The sequence below is a fragment of the Salmo salar genome, chromosome 26, assembly GCF_965601325.2.
Source record: "Salmo salar chromosome 26, fSalSal1, whole genome shotgun sequence".
Lineage (NCBI taxonomy): Eukaryota > Metazoa > Chordata > Actinopteri > Salmoniformes > Salmonidae > Salmo > Salmo salar.
The window spans coordinates 20,023,017-20,040,351 of NC_138316.1; the positions used below are offsets into that span (position 1 = coordinate 20,023,017).

The 17,335-nt window shown below is 43.1% G+C and overlaps 1 protein-coding gene across 2 annotated transcripts in view; it reads right to left on the bottom strand.

The window, feature by feature from the left end:
- Positions 1-17,335, bottom strand: part of LOC106587324 (zinc finger homeobox protein 3) — a 328,380-nt gene that overhangs the window by 282,803 nt on the left and 28,242 nt on the right. The window contains exon 1 of one of the 2 annotated variants that reach the window (XM_045709037.2): positions 11,653-12,178. The exons of the other annotated variant lie outside the window; for it this stretch is intronic. The gene's annotated coding sequence lies outside the window, so the exon portion shown is untranslated. Of the gene's footprint in view, positions 1-11,652; positions 12,179-17,335 lie in introns of those variants that run through there. 2 annotated transcript variants of the gene reach the window in all.

Here is a 17,335-nt window from a genome sequence, read left to right on the forward strand (position 1 = left end):
TAACTTGTCCCACAGCGAAGGACAAGACACGAGAGAAAACAATGAGTGAAAAATAAAATAATGCCATGCGGAGAAAGCACAAGGAAGATTGGGTCAGAAATACACGAGGAGAAAGAGAGGGAGAGGGAATACTGAGGTGGAAGCAGGGGAGGGAAAAAATGAATACATTCATAAGGGACAAAATGAAGAGAAAGAAAGAAAGATGGAGGGGAGTGGAGCGAGGGAAGGAAGGGGGTTGGAGTCATCAGCAGAAGATGTTTATTGTCCGGACCAGGAGATGAACACAAAAGCACTGGAAAGATTCAATTAAGTATCATATGCAGTGACCTCATTGCCATGGTTACAGAACAGCGGAAAATATGAATCAAGCCTGCACTTGCGAGAGAGGGAGAAAGATGGAGGAAGGAGAGACAGAGGTGATAGAAGGAATGAAGGGAGAGGGTGAAAGATTGGAAGGAAAAAGATAATGGTAGGTATGTCTGTGTGTTGTGCCAGACAGTAAAACAGAATGTGCTTTAATGAGGCAGGGTAGATTGGGAGGCTCCATCCCAAGCCGCTCCACCCAACCCCCAGCCCCCCTAGCCCCAGCCCCCTAGCCCCAGTCCCCATTCACCTCCCTTTTTATGTTGACATTGAACCTGACACACTCTGTCTATCAACTTGACCTTGGTCTGGAGTAAACACACTCAGTTCGGAATGTTTGGTAATATTTGTTATGTTATATAAAAAAATAATAGATTTTTCCAGAATAACTAACAAACAATGTGCTGTAGACTCCCTTGCGTTCCATGCAATAGTGGTCTGTGTGTGCAATAACAACAAAAGTGAAAACTGACATGAGTGCAGAAGCCTAGTCAGTCATCACTATCCCACCACAGCACTGCACAGATCCACTATAGTGTTGTTCACATTTATCCAAAGAGAATGGGAGACGTAAATGTGGAATGAGCTCAATTCAGAACTCATTCCGTACAGGAGTGAACTCACTTCTCCATTCACAAAGATTGTTTTTATCTGATCCTTTATTTTTCAGGTTTCAGAATTTGCCCAACTGGCTGTTGACGCCACCTTAAAGATAGAGAATCTAGAATCCCTTCACACATCAGTGCATTCATTAATGACACAATACCCACCAAAGTTTGCTTCATGAAAATTCAATGTTTTCATCCATCAATGTGGTTTCTCTGTGAAGGGCTACACTTATGTGTACGAATCTGAAGAAGAAAAAAAACCTGCATGCATATTATTACATTACAGACTCACAAAAATTCTGACAATCATTTTCAATCAAATTCCATGATGGTGTTCTTCCTCTCTGGCACATTTGTGTGTGCGCTGTGGAGAACTGCGGAGGGGGAAAGTTGAGGATTGTTCTGTTTGATGACACTGTGGAGTGTTTGCTCGCTGTCTGCAGGGACTGTCTTGAAAACAAGCTATCTGAAACTCCCCCCGCTGAGCAAAATGTTAAATAAACAAAGGCACGGATAAACAAATTCCCTCCATTTTAATGTCACCGAGAAGAAAGCCAACATTTTAATGCTACGATTGCGAGAAGGAGGTGGCAGCCTTGACACCATTTTTATTTAAACTTTGCACACCCATAGAGTCAGGATTATTATCACAATGATTCATTATATGGCGATTAGACCAAAAAAAGTTGCCAAAACCAGCTCACTGACAAACTTGCTCAAAACAGTAGGTGGCAACATTAACAAGTATTCTGACATTTAACCGTGTGTTACTAATCTTATTTCTCTGCCTCTATGCCTCGTTTGCAGCCTCCAAGTTTAGATTGCGGCTATCTCTATTGATTATTTGAGAATTTGTAGAGAAAGTAGAATTTGACAAGAAGGGAAAGATTGACAAAGGACAAGAGGGAGATCATCACAGAGGTGGGAGATATGCAGAGAGAGATCCAGTACTTACAGATGAGACAGCCCAAACAGGACCAGGATGAGAGAATTTGAGTTGCAGATTGCTCTTATCCCCTGCTGATCTCCATCCTGTGTCCCCTCTCTGCTTTGTCTGGCAGTGGCTCGGCCAGCCCTGTGGCGTAGCCTGTAAGGACCCCTAGCCAGGCGCAGGCACACAGGCAGAGGTGGCGCTGGCTCAGGAGAAGGACTCCGAGCGGGGCGGCCGTATAAATTGCCTGGCGTGACCGTAGCCACTTCCAGAAACAATTGAATTCCGTGGCTCCAGCCATATCCAGCTGATCTACTCCACCAAGGTCATTAACCGCGCCACAGAAGGTCACATGATTAATGAGTGACAGACCCCGGGTGCAGTAACGTATATGAGTGTGGCTCACATTAATTAGACAGGGGGCTGGGGACACAATGAATGGACAGCCAGCCAGGGACAGCTTGGACCCCTCACAACCCCCCACACACACCCTTTCACTACTACCAGGAAACGGACACACACTCACAAAAGAACACACACTATTGCCTTCAGATATACCTCCGTGTTTTTCTTTAGTCAAGACTGTACACAATAACTTTTACGACAACAATAGTAGATGTGTGTTTTTCATGTGTGACAGACCACAATAAGCCACGTCTGAACCTCCATGCATATAAACACTCCACATCCCCTATGTATCCCATATGTAAATGAGGAGAGGGGGTCACAATGTAACGGCCCTGGTTCAGTCCAGCTGGACATATTCTCTGATTAAAACACAACAACACTCCTCCTTACTGCTGGTTCACAGAGCGGTGATATGAGGACTGGGGTAGCCAGGTTCATGTAGGTATCCGACGAGAGCTGTGTTGTGTTGTGTCAGTGCTCTCCAGTAGTATGATAAGCACTGTGAATTACTCAGGGCCATCTCTGGAAAATGAGGAAATGAAACATTGCTGCCACAGACAGACCCAGACGGTCTTTATTAGAAGAGAACAAAGCCAGACCTCTCAGGATGAGGATATACACATCACAGAGTTTAATTGATGCTGACTGACTGTCAATGCTCTGCCATTGCTGGGGGAAACAGTGTGTTTAACACTGCTCTGTGGTAAATGGGATTCATTTCTGGCTCTAATCAACTTAATGCAATTCCAATAAGTCCATCTCTTAGAGTGGCCCAGTTGTTGATTTGAAACCTCATAGCCCTCTCTGTTTTATTCTCAACAAAAGCAAAACAAATGTAATGGCTGCTAAGTTTATTGAGCAATAATAGCAGAATGCTCTACATCCCCTGCATGCATTTCAATTCCAGCCCTAGGCTATAAGTTATGGACACTCTCATTGGGATCATTAATCATACATACAGTATACTGTATGTAATAACAACCGGAGGGCAAAAAGAAGGAGACATGGACCTGCTATAGAAGGTTCCAGATGAGGACAGCACTGGAAACATCTCTAGGACCAGAGGACACATCTCTCACATGACTCACAAACACACGTCACTCCGCTTTCTCTCAGTCAGCATAGTGTCACAGCCATGACACTTCCATTACATGTCGACACGTCACACTGACTCACACAGCCTCCCACACCTGCTCTTGATGTCAACCAATCAACACAGAAGCAGGAAGTAGGGACTTGAAATCCATACCTCTACAACCTCCTTCAGATACAGGCAGGAGCATACAAAAGGGTTAAGAGATGTTTCATAGTAGATCATAAGATGAATTCTAGGGCATAACATATTCATCAGGGGTTATGAATATGGAGTTAGGAGTAATTTATTAGACATGCTGGTGATAGACATCATGTTGAAAAGCTGTTGCACTGCGAACATTTCTATAATTTCCCATGTAAATGAACAACGCATTCTGGATGAAAATACATATTTTCTGTGAATTCTTTGAAATAAACCATGTCTCTAGCTATGCTGAGCTAAGATATACCCAACATTCAGAGGCTTCTTTGACCCTTCAGAACAAAGAGTCTCTCTGGAGGCTTGTGTACGCATGACACACATCTTTCACTCAGCTTCTAAAGACAGCCATGAATGCTGCTTGTGCTCTGATATATTTTTAATATTCAGATAATATCAAATATGGTTTTCTCAATTATTGATAAAATATCTGTCTACAACCAACATGACACAGGCTGGGCCTTGGCTTGTGAGTTAGTGATTGCCCTTCCTCAGCCTTTTGATGCATCACTCCATCACTAACATGAGAATAAACTCAGTACTGGTACTGATCCACTACACCACACCGGCTACACCATGGGCTCTCAATGGACTCATACTAACACCAGGCCCTTTAGTGGGTTAACAATAAAATCATGCATGTGACACAAAAGCATCCACCGGCAAGATAAGTTCAATATTATAATTGACATACTGTAAATATGAATTTCCATTTGTCAAAAAAATATTGATAAATATTTTACACACAAAATAATTAGATTACAAAATACCCACAATTGACTTATTATAGTATACAGTATCAATCCTTACAATATTTAAATAATTTCAACCCTATAACAGAATGCAACGCAAACAAAGCTGAATCATAAAATGGTGTGAAGGCCTTTATTTCTCTGCTTTGACCAGCAGCATCTCCTGTGGAGGATCATTACCAACATGAGGAGGAGGAGGAGGAGGAAGCTCTTCCCATCCCTCCACCCTGACTTCAGGGGGCATGATGGCAGAGGGAGAGAAAGGAGGGAAGAAGAGGAGGGAGGCCATGCTGGGGGAGAGGAAATCTTCCATGTGGTGGTTAGAGAGGCTAGAGGACATTTCACGCTAATGCCGGCCAGGCCAATTGAAATGACTGCAGCGCGGCATGATTTGAAGGTCAGGAGACAGTGGATTATATTCCAGTGGTGGTGAAGGAGGGGGTCTGAGGAATAAAATAGTTCTACCCCCCCTCCTTCTCCGGCTGATTGCAAGACAGCCAAGATGGAATCAACACAGCACCAAACCAGCGGCCATTACTCTTACACAGATCAGTCCCTGCACCAAACTACACCGCAGCCTGCTGCTTTGCGCCCATCAATCTCAATGGAAATGTATCCTCTCTCTTTCTAGTAAGCACAGGGACAAAAGACAAGGCGTCCCTACCCCAGATAAATCTAAATAGACCGTGGGTTTTCATAGCATCGTTCATACTGCCTGATGTGTAGCACCCATAAATATAAATCCTCTCTACACGAGGTCAAGGCTAGATTATACTAAAATAAATATATATTTAATTTGATCTTTGGGATAACAAATCATCCCAACTCTTGCACATTGTGAAATCTTTCAGAAGGCCCGACAAAGTACACAATTATTTAGAATTCTCCCACTGGATGTGGGGTGACAAACAGAATAAACAAGCGTATTTGAAACATTGCAGCCCCCAGTCCATAAGGTTCACACATGAGAGTGTAAAAGTTCCTCAGACATGAGAAAGGCATAAAGAGATTATCCACATGAGTGCAGTAATCAGATGTAATAAGATGGGGAATGACCATACATATTTACCCCAGCCCAGACACTGTACTATAGACGCTGTGCAGAGGCAGACTCAGAGCTGGCTGGCCCACATGATTACCCAGCGTCTTATTCCTTCTGATGGATATTACAGATTTAACTAATAAGGCAAAAAAACATCCTGGCTAACATGCAAAAGAAAAAACAACATACACAAATAAAGCAACAAGGATGTCATGAGGAGACAGAAAAATCAACAACATTCATGTCATTAAATTAATCCCACAGACACATCCACTGTTCCATCTGCTGTTGTGATGTCATAACATGTGGAGCCTTTGCAGTGTGCTTGCTCTCCTCAGAGAATATACACAGCTCAGGATTGTTGATAAAGAGTCAAATAATTCTGCGTTTGTCATGTGTTTCAAACACAGCTGCATATGTGCCCATGTCTGCTTGAAAGCAGGAAAAATAAAAGGAGTGGGTCTGAACTGAAGCACAAGATGCAGATGTTTCCACAGGGCTGTTGACATGTGATGTCTGGAAACAGCCAATCCCAGACACTCCGCTGATGCTGACAGCACAGAGCTGGACGTCTCATAGGACGAGAGCAGGTGTCACTCATCCGACAGTCAACGGAGCTGCCTCCAGTGTCGGAGGCATGTGGGACACAAGTCTACCATTACACAACAATCACACACTGCTCCACAGTAATCCCATACTTGACTATTTTACACAGTATAGTCATGATAGTAGTTATAAGGTGAAATATACTACAATAGTTGTACATTAGCAACAATACATATATGACCTGCAGGTTCAGTTCCACTGCTACTATACAGTCCAATACAACTTATTTTTATGACACTACAGAAATCACACAAATTACCAGGACTAAGACAGTTACACACCCACAACCACTTGATATGAGTTGTACAATACAATATCGCAACCTTCAAGTGTGTGTGTGGGTTGTGTGTTTACATGTGTGTGTATGCATGTATTTGTGCGTGTGTGTGAGAGAGAGAGATAATATTTTGGGGCTAAGGATAAATAAAGTACATGATAGTGTACTTGTCAATTGAGAAAACCAAAGCAACCCATGCATCGACATACGGCTGTGTCGAACAACAAATAATTGCAATTATAATGTATAATTTTGTTTTGCTTTCAATTTACCACCACTTCATATAACTACAATTAATTGCTTTATGAACTGAATATTTGTCCTTTTTAAATTATCACAGAGTTTATAATTGCTCAGTTGCACAAAATTAATGGGTTTTGAGCTTAAATTAATTAATTGGAAAGAATTAGATGAGCAAAGCATTTCAAAGCTGGGACAAACATTTGATTCAGTATTTAATTAGCTAATTTAGCAAATATAAAATAAATAATACAGTAGACAAATTTGTGAACATATTCAAGATAATGATAGAAAAAATTAACATTGCTGATTATAAAATACAAATAACTTACATATTTCATACCTTGTGAAATATCCAATTAATTGTAATTTGATGAACACAAATGTTGTTGAAGCAATTCAAAGTTCATTATAATTATGGTTACACCTGTCAGAAACATCAGTATTGACATGACAAAACCTACACACTATATGTCACATGACTCACATCATATCTTCCACATCAAGATCAGGCTTTATTTCCCATGTAACAGCCCAAACAGAAAGGTGATGTCCAGGTTGGTAGTGTGGCATGGCCTGTGGAAGGTGTGGAAGGTGTGTAGTGTGGAGTGATACAGAGTGTGAAGTGCAGAGTGATACAGAGTGTGGAGTGTGGAGTGACACGGTCAGTCGGGGTGCTAAAGTGAGACACTTAGTTCCTCCAGTGGCTCCTAGCCCTGTCAACCTCTGCAGGCGATAACAGGGGACCAAGGTAGCAGCCCAGGCAATCCCATGCACGTCTGAATGGCTGCCCATGCTAAGCCTCTAAAGCAGGCATTAATCCTGGATTTTGGGAGCAGAGCCGAGTTTGGCACATTATCATAGTAAGGCCCGGACCTCAGCCTCTATTCATTCACTGTGTGGGACCAAAGATGCCTATGGGACAACCAGCACTACAACTGGACCAATCACATGTCAGGAAATATATATTCAGATCGCAAATCAAAATGCTTGAATTCAACTTGGTCAATAAGTCTTGACTTAGGTCTTCATTAATAATTTCCTAAAATTCTAAATCCAAAAATCCATACCCATGTTCAAAAACAAATGAATGAATAATATTCCAAATGGCATAATGCAAGTGATTCAAGATGTAAAATACCACTGATATCCTTCTCACAGATACAGATTTTAAGGTATTATAATGCCCTTTTGCATTTAGAATTGTAATATACTGCAAATGTATTACTGAAAAAAATATATAAACGCAACATGTAAAGTGTTGGTCCCATGTTTCACGAGGTGAAATAAAAGATCTCAGAAATGTTCCATATACAAAAAAAGCTTATTTCTCTCAAAATGTATTTACACCTCTGTTAGTGAGCATTTATCCTTTGCCAAGATAATCTATCCACCTGACAGGTGTGGTATATCAAGAAGCTGATTTAACAGCGTGATCATTACACAGGTGCACCTTGTGCTGGGGACAATAAAAGGCCACACTAAAATGTGCAGTTTTGTGCAGATGTCTCAAGTTTTGAGGCAGCGTGCAATTGGCATGCTGACTGCAGGAATGTCCACCAGAGCTGTTGCCAGGAAATGTAACGTTATTTTCTCTACAATAAGCCGGCTCCAACGTTGTTTTAGAGAATTTGACAGTATGTCCCACCGGCCTCACCACTGCAGACCACATGCAACCACGCCAGCCCAGGACCTCCACATCCCGATTTTTCACCTGCGGATTGTCTGAAACCAGCCACCAGGACAGCTGATGAAACGGAGGAGTATTTCCATCCCAGGCCCACCCATGGCTGCGCCCATGCCCAGTCATGTGACATCCATAGATTAGGACCTACTGAAATTATTTCAATTGACTAAGTTCCTTATATGAACTCAGTGAAATTGTTGAATTTGTTGCATGTTGCGTTTATATTTTGTTCAGTATAACTCACCTTTGGATGATGTACAACAAAGACATTCTTTTTACAGTATTGTCATCCAATTCATATGTTCAAACACTAAAACATCCACCTCTCTTCCTACAGCTGTTCTCTAATTCAGCTGAGGCACAACAATCTCTTCCTGCTCTCGGCTCTCTGGCTGGAAAGAGAGGTCTGTAGTTGAGTGTGAGTGGCCTGTCTGGCTTTCTGTGGCCAGCCTTTCCCCTCCAGACAGACAGGCCACCTCCAACTCCAGGCCAGCCCAGCCTAGCCCCAGACAGATGCTGCCCCGGTCCACATTAGCAGGCCAGATAGCAGCAGACCCAAACACATTAAGTGCCCAGCACAGAGCTCCTCACCACACATCTGCATAAATCACAACATCATGCTCTCCTCCTGACACCCCAATCCCGTTTGACCAATATATACATGGACGATGATAAACAAACTCACACACACACACTTTCTCTCCCTCTGCTTATGTATATATCTAAATCACAAGCACACACAGACAAGTGTGTCCACACTAGGGTTGCACATGTTCCTCAAATCAGGATTTCTGGAAAACCAGGGAATTTATTGAAAGTTCCCTGAATTTTGCAACCCTAGTCCACACACACATAAACATGTGAAAATCCAGGGACGAGGGCTTAAGGGCTAAGGTTGGGGCTGGGGGGGGGGGGGGGGGGGGGGTATGTTCGCTCAGATAAATCTGCCTGCACAGTATGGGACCTGAGTTATGATCTGAGATACAAACAACGACAGGGAAGCAAAATGGGAAAAATAAGCAATTGAAGACAGGCCAAGAGAAAGCAAGAGAGAGAGAGAGAGAGAGAGAGAGAGAGAGAGAGAGAGAGAGAGAGAGAGAGAGAGAGCAACATGAAAAAACAAACCTAAATCACAGCAAGCAACACACTAACACACACACAAACTCTCCTCTCACACACACACACACACACACACACACACACACACACACACACACACACACACACACACACACACACACACACACACACACACACACACACACACACACACACACACACACACACACACACACTAAAGTGAAAACACTAGTTTTAGCCTTCATATTACTACATGTATTAATATGTGCTGGTCCTATAAATATTTCACAACTGCAACATGCTGTGTATGGTGATAAATTGCACAACATACTATGTGGTTATGAAACCAGTGCATTTCAAGATTTACAATTAAGGGGATTAATAATAAATAATGAATCTACTGTACATTTACTCAAAACCATACTTAGAAGTTAATATTGTGTACCTAGCCAACACTTAACGTTCTGAGAACCATATGTTTCGTAGAGCTTGGTGAGAGCGAGCTTGTCATTTTGTTATTTTGCATACAACCTTCCCACAACTTCTAGCTGCTAGCTGGGAGTCTGCTTAATATCTAGTGACCCTGCGGGGAGGTTTACAATGGTGTATTGTGGGATGTGTGGTTTTAAACATGGCTTTGAGGGAAGATGGCACACCTGCTCTCTACGGTACCTGTGTTAACATGCTCCGCGTGATTGTGTGTGTGTGTGTGTGTGTGTGTGTGTGTGTGTGTGTGTGTGTGTGTGTGTGTGTGTGTGTGTGTGTGTGTGTGTGTGTGTGTGTGTGTGTGTGTGTGTGTGTGTGTGTCTGTAGTCCTCCTGCTGGACTGGAGTTTATTTCCTCATTCAGACTCAAATGGATTTCAGCCCTGGAATAAATCACTGTCGCCACAGAAACAGAGCGACAGCTATGATGGATGGCTGAAATGTTTGTGTTGATGTCTTTAGTGTTGCTGACAATTTGGTAGTCCTGGCTTTTCCAGTTTTCTTTTGAGTGTGGCTAAACGTGTCTAAGTGCTGACACATACCTTAAGTCCAGCCGTTTCCCCATTCCAAATCTCAACCACATTCATACTTCTGAAATTATAGTTCAAAACATAAAAATTCGAAACCAAAATTCTAAAAACATTATTTACAAAAAAAATTGAATTTCAAAATGAACTACCGAAGTGAGAAGTAAAAGTCAACATCATTTTTTCCCACCACAAAGCTCTATTAAATAATCTAATGACGATGCGGACCTGACTGTACATGAAACGCCATTGGAGGAGGAAATGGCGGACACCATCTTGGTTGGTGTGTGTGTGTGGTGTGCACCGCGGTGTGGGTTACTATGCTTTCTTCACCTGTGTGTGTGCGGGTCACAGGTCCAATGACCCCCTCAGTGTGTAATATGTTACCACATGAGACAGCTAGTGTTTGGCGTGTTTGGGAGTCATGAGTGTCTGTCCATCAGTGCTGGCCAGAGCATCCCTATGAGTACATATACACATGCAGGATGAAATGGCCAGAGCATCCCTATGAGTACATATACACATGCAGGATGAAATGGCCAGAGCATCCCTATGAGTACATATACACATGCAGGATGAAATGGCCAGAGCATCCCTATGAGTACATATACACATGCAGGATGAAATGGCCAGAGCATCCCTATGAGTACATATACACATGCAGGATGAAATGGCGGCAAAGAGCGCTTTTATTTATCTTTTCAGCACGGCCGCCGCTTTTATTTTTCTGTCACGGCCCCCTTTCCCCGATCCCATTCTCTGGCCCACTCACTACTGACCACGGGGGGATCCCCTTCCCTCCCCCTTCCGCCTCCCCCTCACTCCCAAAAATATAGACAGCATCACAACCATACACACGTGCGCCACACACACACACACACACACACACACACACACACACACACACACACACACACACACACACACACACACACACACACACACACACACACACACACACACACACAGTTTGACCCAGTCAACTTACACAAGCAAAAAATAGGAGTATACTTTATACTAAAATGTAATGCAATGTAAAATGTTACACACAGACACCCATTCACTAAAATGTAAACACACACATGCACAAACGTACACAAACACACACAGTCTATACACTAGTGATGATTTGGCCTGCTCCAGCAGCCAGATCCCCACATCCAGCTTTTCCACCTGCTCCCACCTGGCAGGATCAAACAGTAGCACATTTCCCACAAACTTGTAAAGAATCAATACTTTCTCCAGCAAAACGCAGCAGTCACAGCCCAGGTTCCAGACTTACTGGACTCAGAGTGGAAGAAGAGGGAAAAAATAGATTCCACAGAGCAAAAATAAAAAAGGAATTTACTGACCTTTCTGTATTTTCTCTTTATTTTCCCTCTGACGTCCAATCCCCACTGTCTCTTCTGGTACTGCTTGTCCTCTACCTACAGTAAGTAGTAAGTCATGTAGGAGCTGACTCCTGCTCTGGCTCCTGCTCAGCGCTAGCTACTGTACTGACTATTCACACTCTGCAGCCTAGCCTCCTGTCCTTAAGGGGACGGTGAATGTGCTGCTTATTTAGAAGCCGGCGCGCAGGCAGGCGGTACCTGTGCTTGCAGGCAGGCTGGTTAAACACGAGGCAACATCCACAGTGCATAATACCCTCTCTCTCTCTCTCTCCTCCACACACACACACACACACACACCACGTTCTCTCGCTCACTCGCTGGCTGGCTCGCAAGACAGGCACCGGTACAGACACACACACATGCACGCGTTCTCTCAGAGGTCTCTCTACCTTGGCTAGGATAGGAGGCAGTGTGAGAATACACACACAGGAACACACTGAGCTTGGCAGGCTGCTCCGTGCTGTCTCCTTCTCTCTAAGTGTTTAGAAGACAATTTCAACAAGGGATTGTTCCCAATCTACTAGGGAGATCCACATGGATGAGTTATAATATGCTTGCCACTCTCTCTCTCTCTCTCTCTCGCTCTCTTGCTCTCTCTTTCTCATTCTGTCTCTCCCTCCCTCCCTCTCCCTCACTCTCTCTCTCTCTCTCTCTCTTTCTCTCTCTTTCTCTCTCTATCTCTCTCTCGCTGTCTCTTTCTCTCTCCCTCTCCCTCTCCCTCACTCCCTTGCTCTCATGCTAGTTGTTTTAGCCTATTATCGAGCCGTCACTGCTCTCTGTTCTGGAGGAAACTCTTCTTTTCTTGGATTCTGTCTTTCTCCCTCCTCTGGATGTGTGGGCGTGGGGGGTAAACACTGACTCCTGCTGAATGTGTATTAGTCAAATGTATTATTTATTGCAAAGCTGCATTCAAGTTCTTTTTTTTATGTGCTGGTGGATGGATACTAGGGGGAAGGTTCCAGGAGCGGCGGTTGGTGCCTGAATCAGCAGTGAAGGGGTGCAGGGAAATTATGTGTGTGTTTTGGGGGAGGCGGGGTCTGGGGGTTAGGGGGTTAGGGGGGGGAAGAGCCTGACTGGTCAGGATTTGGGATGGGGGGCCTGAAGGGAGGTGAAAAGAATACATAAGATATTATTTTAATTTATTTATTTATTCAATAACTCTGCTCGCCTTATCAGCCAGGGTGCCGCTTAATGGCATCACTGCCGGCTCCGCCAAGCTGTCCCAAATCAGCCTGCCCCTCATTTTTCATCAAAATGACTTCAATTCACTTCAGTGTGTGTGTGTGTGTGTGTGTGTGTGTGTGTGTGTGTGTGTGTGTGTGTGTGTGTGTGTGTGTGTGTGTGTGTGTGTGGCTGTCTGTGACTACTCCACTCCCAAAACATGCTTTACATTTAGAGAGCACTGTCATATTTCAGTCTCATGCATCTGAGTGGAAAAAAACAGCTATTTTATGATAATATTACAGCGATTTTATGATTAGGTGAAATATAAGAAATGTTATTATGATAAATGAAAAATACTATATCTACATATTTGTATATTCATAATGACTTACACAGCTCTATCTAACCCAATGTAACATTTTGTTTTCTTGTTGAGTTTAGCCATATGGCAACAGTTAATGACTGCACTTTTGAGGACTTCTCAAAAAACTTCAAAAAACTTCAGTTTCAAAAAACTTCTTGCATCTTTGGAACATTTCAAAACAATGCAATATTCCTATTATAGAAACTATACATGTCAAACCACTGCCAACTTATAATTCCCACAGTCATTTCCTCCTACTTATTTGTAAGTGCTGATTCTATAGAACTGAATTTTAAATACAGTATCAAATGGATCTAAAGATAGTATACTTCTCCCTGCACGGTCTTCACCCTAAACCTCAGCTCAGTCAGACAACATAGATGGCAGGGGTTTGAGTCCACATCCACATTAAAAACCCAGAGAGAGAGGCAGGCAGCCTAGAAATAACTGTGTAAGCTGGAGCTGCCACACTGACCAATGGACCCCCGGCCCCCGCATCCCCACAGGGACCAGCACAGAGGCAGGAGTTGTGGCCACGCAGCGCTCCCCCAAGACCCTGTCAGCACAGTGAGAGGAGAGCAGGGTGGAGTGGACGGCTTAACCAGAGAAACACAGTGGCCAGCATCAACCTCCAATCACAACGGGCTCTATACGACCACTGGAGGTAGCCACTCACAGTCAAGTTCAAGTTCAAATACAGATTGTCTATCAATCCAGAGCCATGATCAATATGGGCTGCATCACATCCCTAAAATACTGTGCACGGCAGGTCAAAGTTGTTCAAAAAGCAGGTTGAATATAACAATAATAAGACAAATATGGGACAAAACTATAGACTACAGAAGGCATGAAAATGGCGTGCAAATCCACATCCACACGCCGCCCATAATCAAACACCATGGCACATAATGTACTGTCCAATACTGTTCTTTATATAATTGTGGTCACACCTGTCACCCCTAGAAGACCAGCCAATATAGAGCCTGTTAACACCCCTAGTACTCTGCCCAGCCAGGATGTGCCTCTATCTGGCTGCCTGCTGCTGGAGGAAAAGATGGAGAGCCAGGGCTGACCCAGGCCATTCTGCTACTGGAGGAAAAAACGGAGAGTCAGGGCTGACCCAGGCAATTCTGCTACTGGAGGAAAAAACGGAGAGTCAGGGCTGACCCAGGCAATTCTGCTACTGGAGGAAAAAACGGAGAGTCAGGGCTGACCCAGGCAATTCTACTGCTGGAGGAAAATATGGAGAGCCAGGGCTGACCCAGGTCACTCTAGCAGCTCCATTAGGGTTTAAGCGTAGCTGCAAAATGACTCCATTGACATTACCATCCAATCTCAATCATTTTAAGCCGATTTTACACCAGCGGGAGCAGATAATATTTTTGGTATCTCAGATTGTTCTGGCAATTGTCACAACTTCTTGGGAGGAAAAAGGTTTAATATTTGTATCACAAACCATTTTTTTGACAATTATGAAGAAAGTGGCCATTTTATGCCCTTTTTAGATGTACAGTTGAAGTCGGAAGTTTACATACACTTAGGTTGGTGTGATTAAAACTCGTTTTTCAACCACTCCACAAATTTCTTGTTAACAAATTATAGTTTTGGCAAGTTGGTTAGGACATCTACTTTGTGCATGACACAAGTAATTTTTCCAACAATTGTTTACAGACAGATTATTTCACTTATAATTCACTGTATCACAATTCCAGTGGGCCAGAAGCTTACATACACTAAGTTGACTGTGCCTTTAAACAGCTTGGAGAATTCCAGAAAATGATGTCATGGCTTTAGAAGCTTCTGATAGGCTAATTGACATCATTTGAGTCAATTGGAGGTGTACCTGTGGATGTATTTCAAGGCCTACCTTCAATCTCAGTGCCTCTTTGCTTGACAACATGGGGAAATCAAAAGAAATCAGCCAAGACCTCAGAAAAAGAATTGTAGACCTCCACAAGTCTGGTTCATCCTTTGGAGCAATTTCCAAATGCCTGAAGGTACCACGTTCATCTGTACAAACAATATTACGCAAGTATAAGCACCATGGGAGCACGCTGCCATCATGCCGCTCAGGAAGGAGACGCGTTCTGTCTCCTAGAGATGAACGTGCTTTGGTGCAAAAAGTGCAAATCTACCCCAGAACAACAGCAAAGGACCTTGTGAAGATGCTGGAGGAAACAGGTACAAAAGTATCTATATCCACAGTAAAACGAGTCCTATATCAACATAACCTGAAAGGCCACTCAGCAAGGAAGAAGCCACTGCTCTAAAACCGCCATAAAAAAGCCAGACTACGGATTGCAACTGCACATGGGGGCAAAGATTGTACTTTTTGGAGAAATGTCCTCTGGTCTGATGAAACAAAAATATAACTGTTCGGCCATAATGACCATCGTTATGTTTGGAGGAAAAAGGGGGAAGCTTGCAAGCCGAAGAACACCATCCCAACTGTGAAGCACGGGGGTGGCAGCATCATGCTGTGGGGGTGCTTTGCTGCAGGAGGGACTGGTGCACTTTACAAAATAGATGGCATGATGAGGAATGAAAATTATGTGGATATATTGAAGCAACATCTCAAGACCTCAGTCAGGAAGTTGAAGCATGGTCGCAAATGGGTCTTCCAAATGGACAATGACCCCAAGCATACTTCCAAAGTTATGGCAAAATGGCTTGGACACCAAATTCCAAGCCATCACAAAGCCATCACAAAGAGTGGCCATCACAAAGCCTTACCTCAATCCTATAGAACATTTGTGTGCAGAACTGAAAAAGTAATTTGCGAGCAAGGAGGCCTACAAACCTGACTCAGTGACACCAGCTCTGTCAGGAAGAATGGGCCAGAATTCACCCAACTTATTGTGGGAAGCTTGTGGAAGGCTACCCGAAACATTTGACCCAAGTTAAACAATTTCAAGGCAATGCTACCAAATACTAATTGAGTGTATGTAAACTTCTGACCCACTGGGAATGTGATGAAAGAAATAAAAGATGAAATAAATCATTCTCTCTACTATTATTCTGACATTTCACATTCTTAAAATAAAGTGATCATAACTGACCTAAGACAGGGAATTTTTACTAGGATTAAATGTCAGGAATTGTGACAACTGAGTTTAAATGTATTTGTTTAAGATGTATGTTAACTTCCGACTTCAACTGTATACCTGCCTCCTGTAAGACCCTATTATCTGTGAACCGTACATGATACAGACAACACCTTGGTGTCATTATGCTCCTTACAGTGTGCTCTAACATATGAAGTATGTCTAGATTCTGAAATACACATTATCACATTCATTTACTCAACGTAAAAAATCTTAATATCTCAAAACTACAGTTCACAGATCATAGGGTCTTACAGGAGGAAGGTATAGGTCTAAAAAGGGTCTAATGGCCACTTTCATCATAATTTGAAAAAGAAAATGGTATGTGATACAAATATAAAAAGCATGTCAAACATCCTTCCTCCTAATCAAGTTTCTATGAGAGAATTGCCCAAACAATCTGAGATACCAAAAATATTTTCTGCTCCCCCTGGCGTGGAATTACCTTTTAATACTATCATAATCCTGAGAATTTCTAATATTCTTTTTAAAAGCCATGGTAAAAAAAGGAATGAATTTACTTCGCAGAATCGTCTTAGATTGAGAGACAGAGTGGAAGAGAGGTAGAAAAGAGACAGAGAAAAATAGAGTGGAGTTGAAGGAGAAAAGAAAGAGAGAGAGAACGATCCCCGCTCCTCCTCCTCCCACTGACCCCATATAGTCAGATAGAGAGTCTGTCCCTCAGCAGCACCTCACAGCCCTATCATCATCACCATGTCTAAGTGCATTAAAGATGGGGATTGGCTCAAATTAACACGCAGGATAATTAATATTAATGAGTGGTCCGTGTTAGCAGTGACTTCTAAATGGGTTAAGTACAGGAGGAGATGGGGAGACCTGTCAGTGCTCAGCTTCAATTAGCTACCAGAGCCAACCACCAGCCCAGCTCAGCCTACCTCAAACCAGACCGCTCAATTGTGACCGCTGGATGACCGTGTCCTGACCACGAGAACCCGAACAGACCTTTGATTGCATTCTGTTGACCAACCTCTCTGACCTGTAGCGTCACACA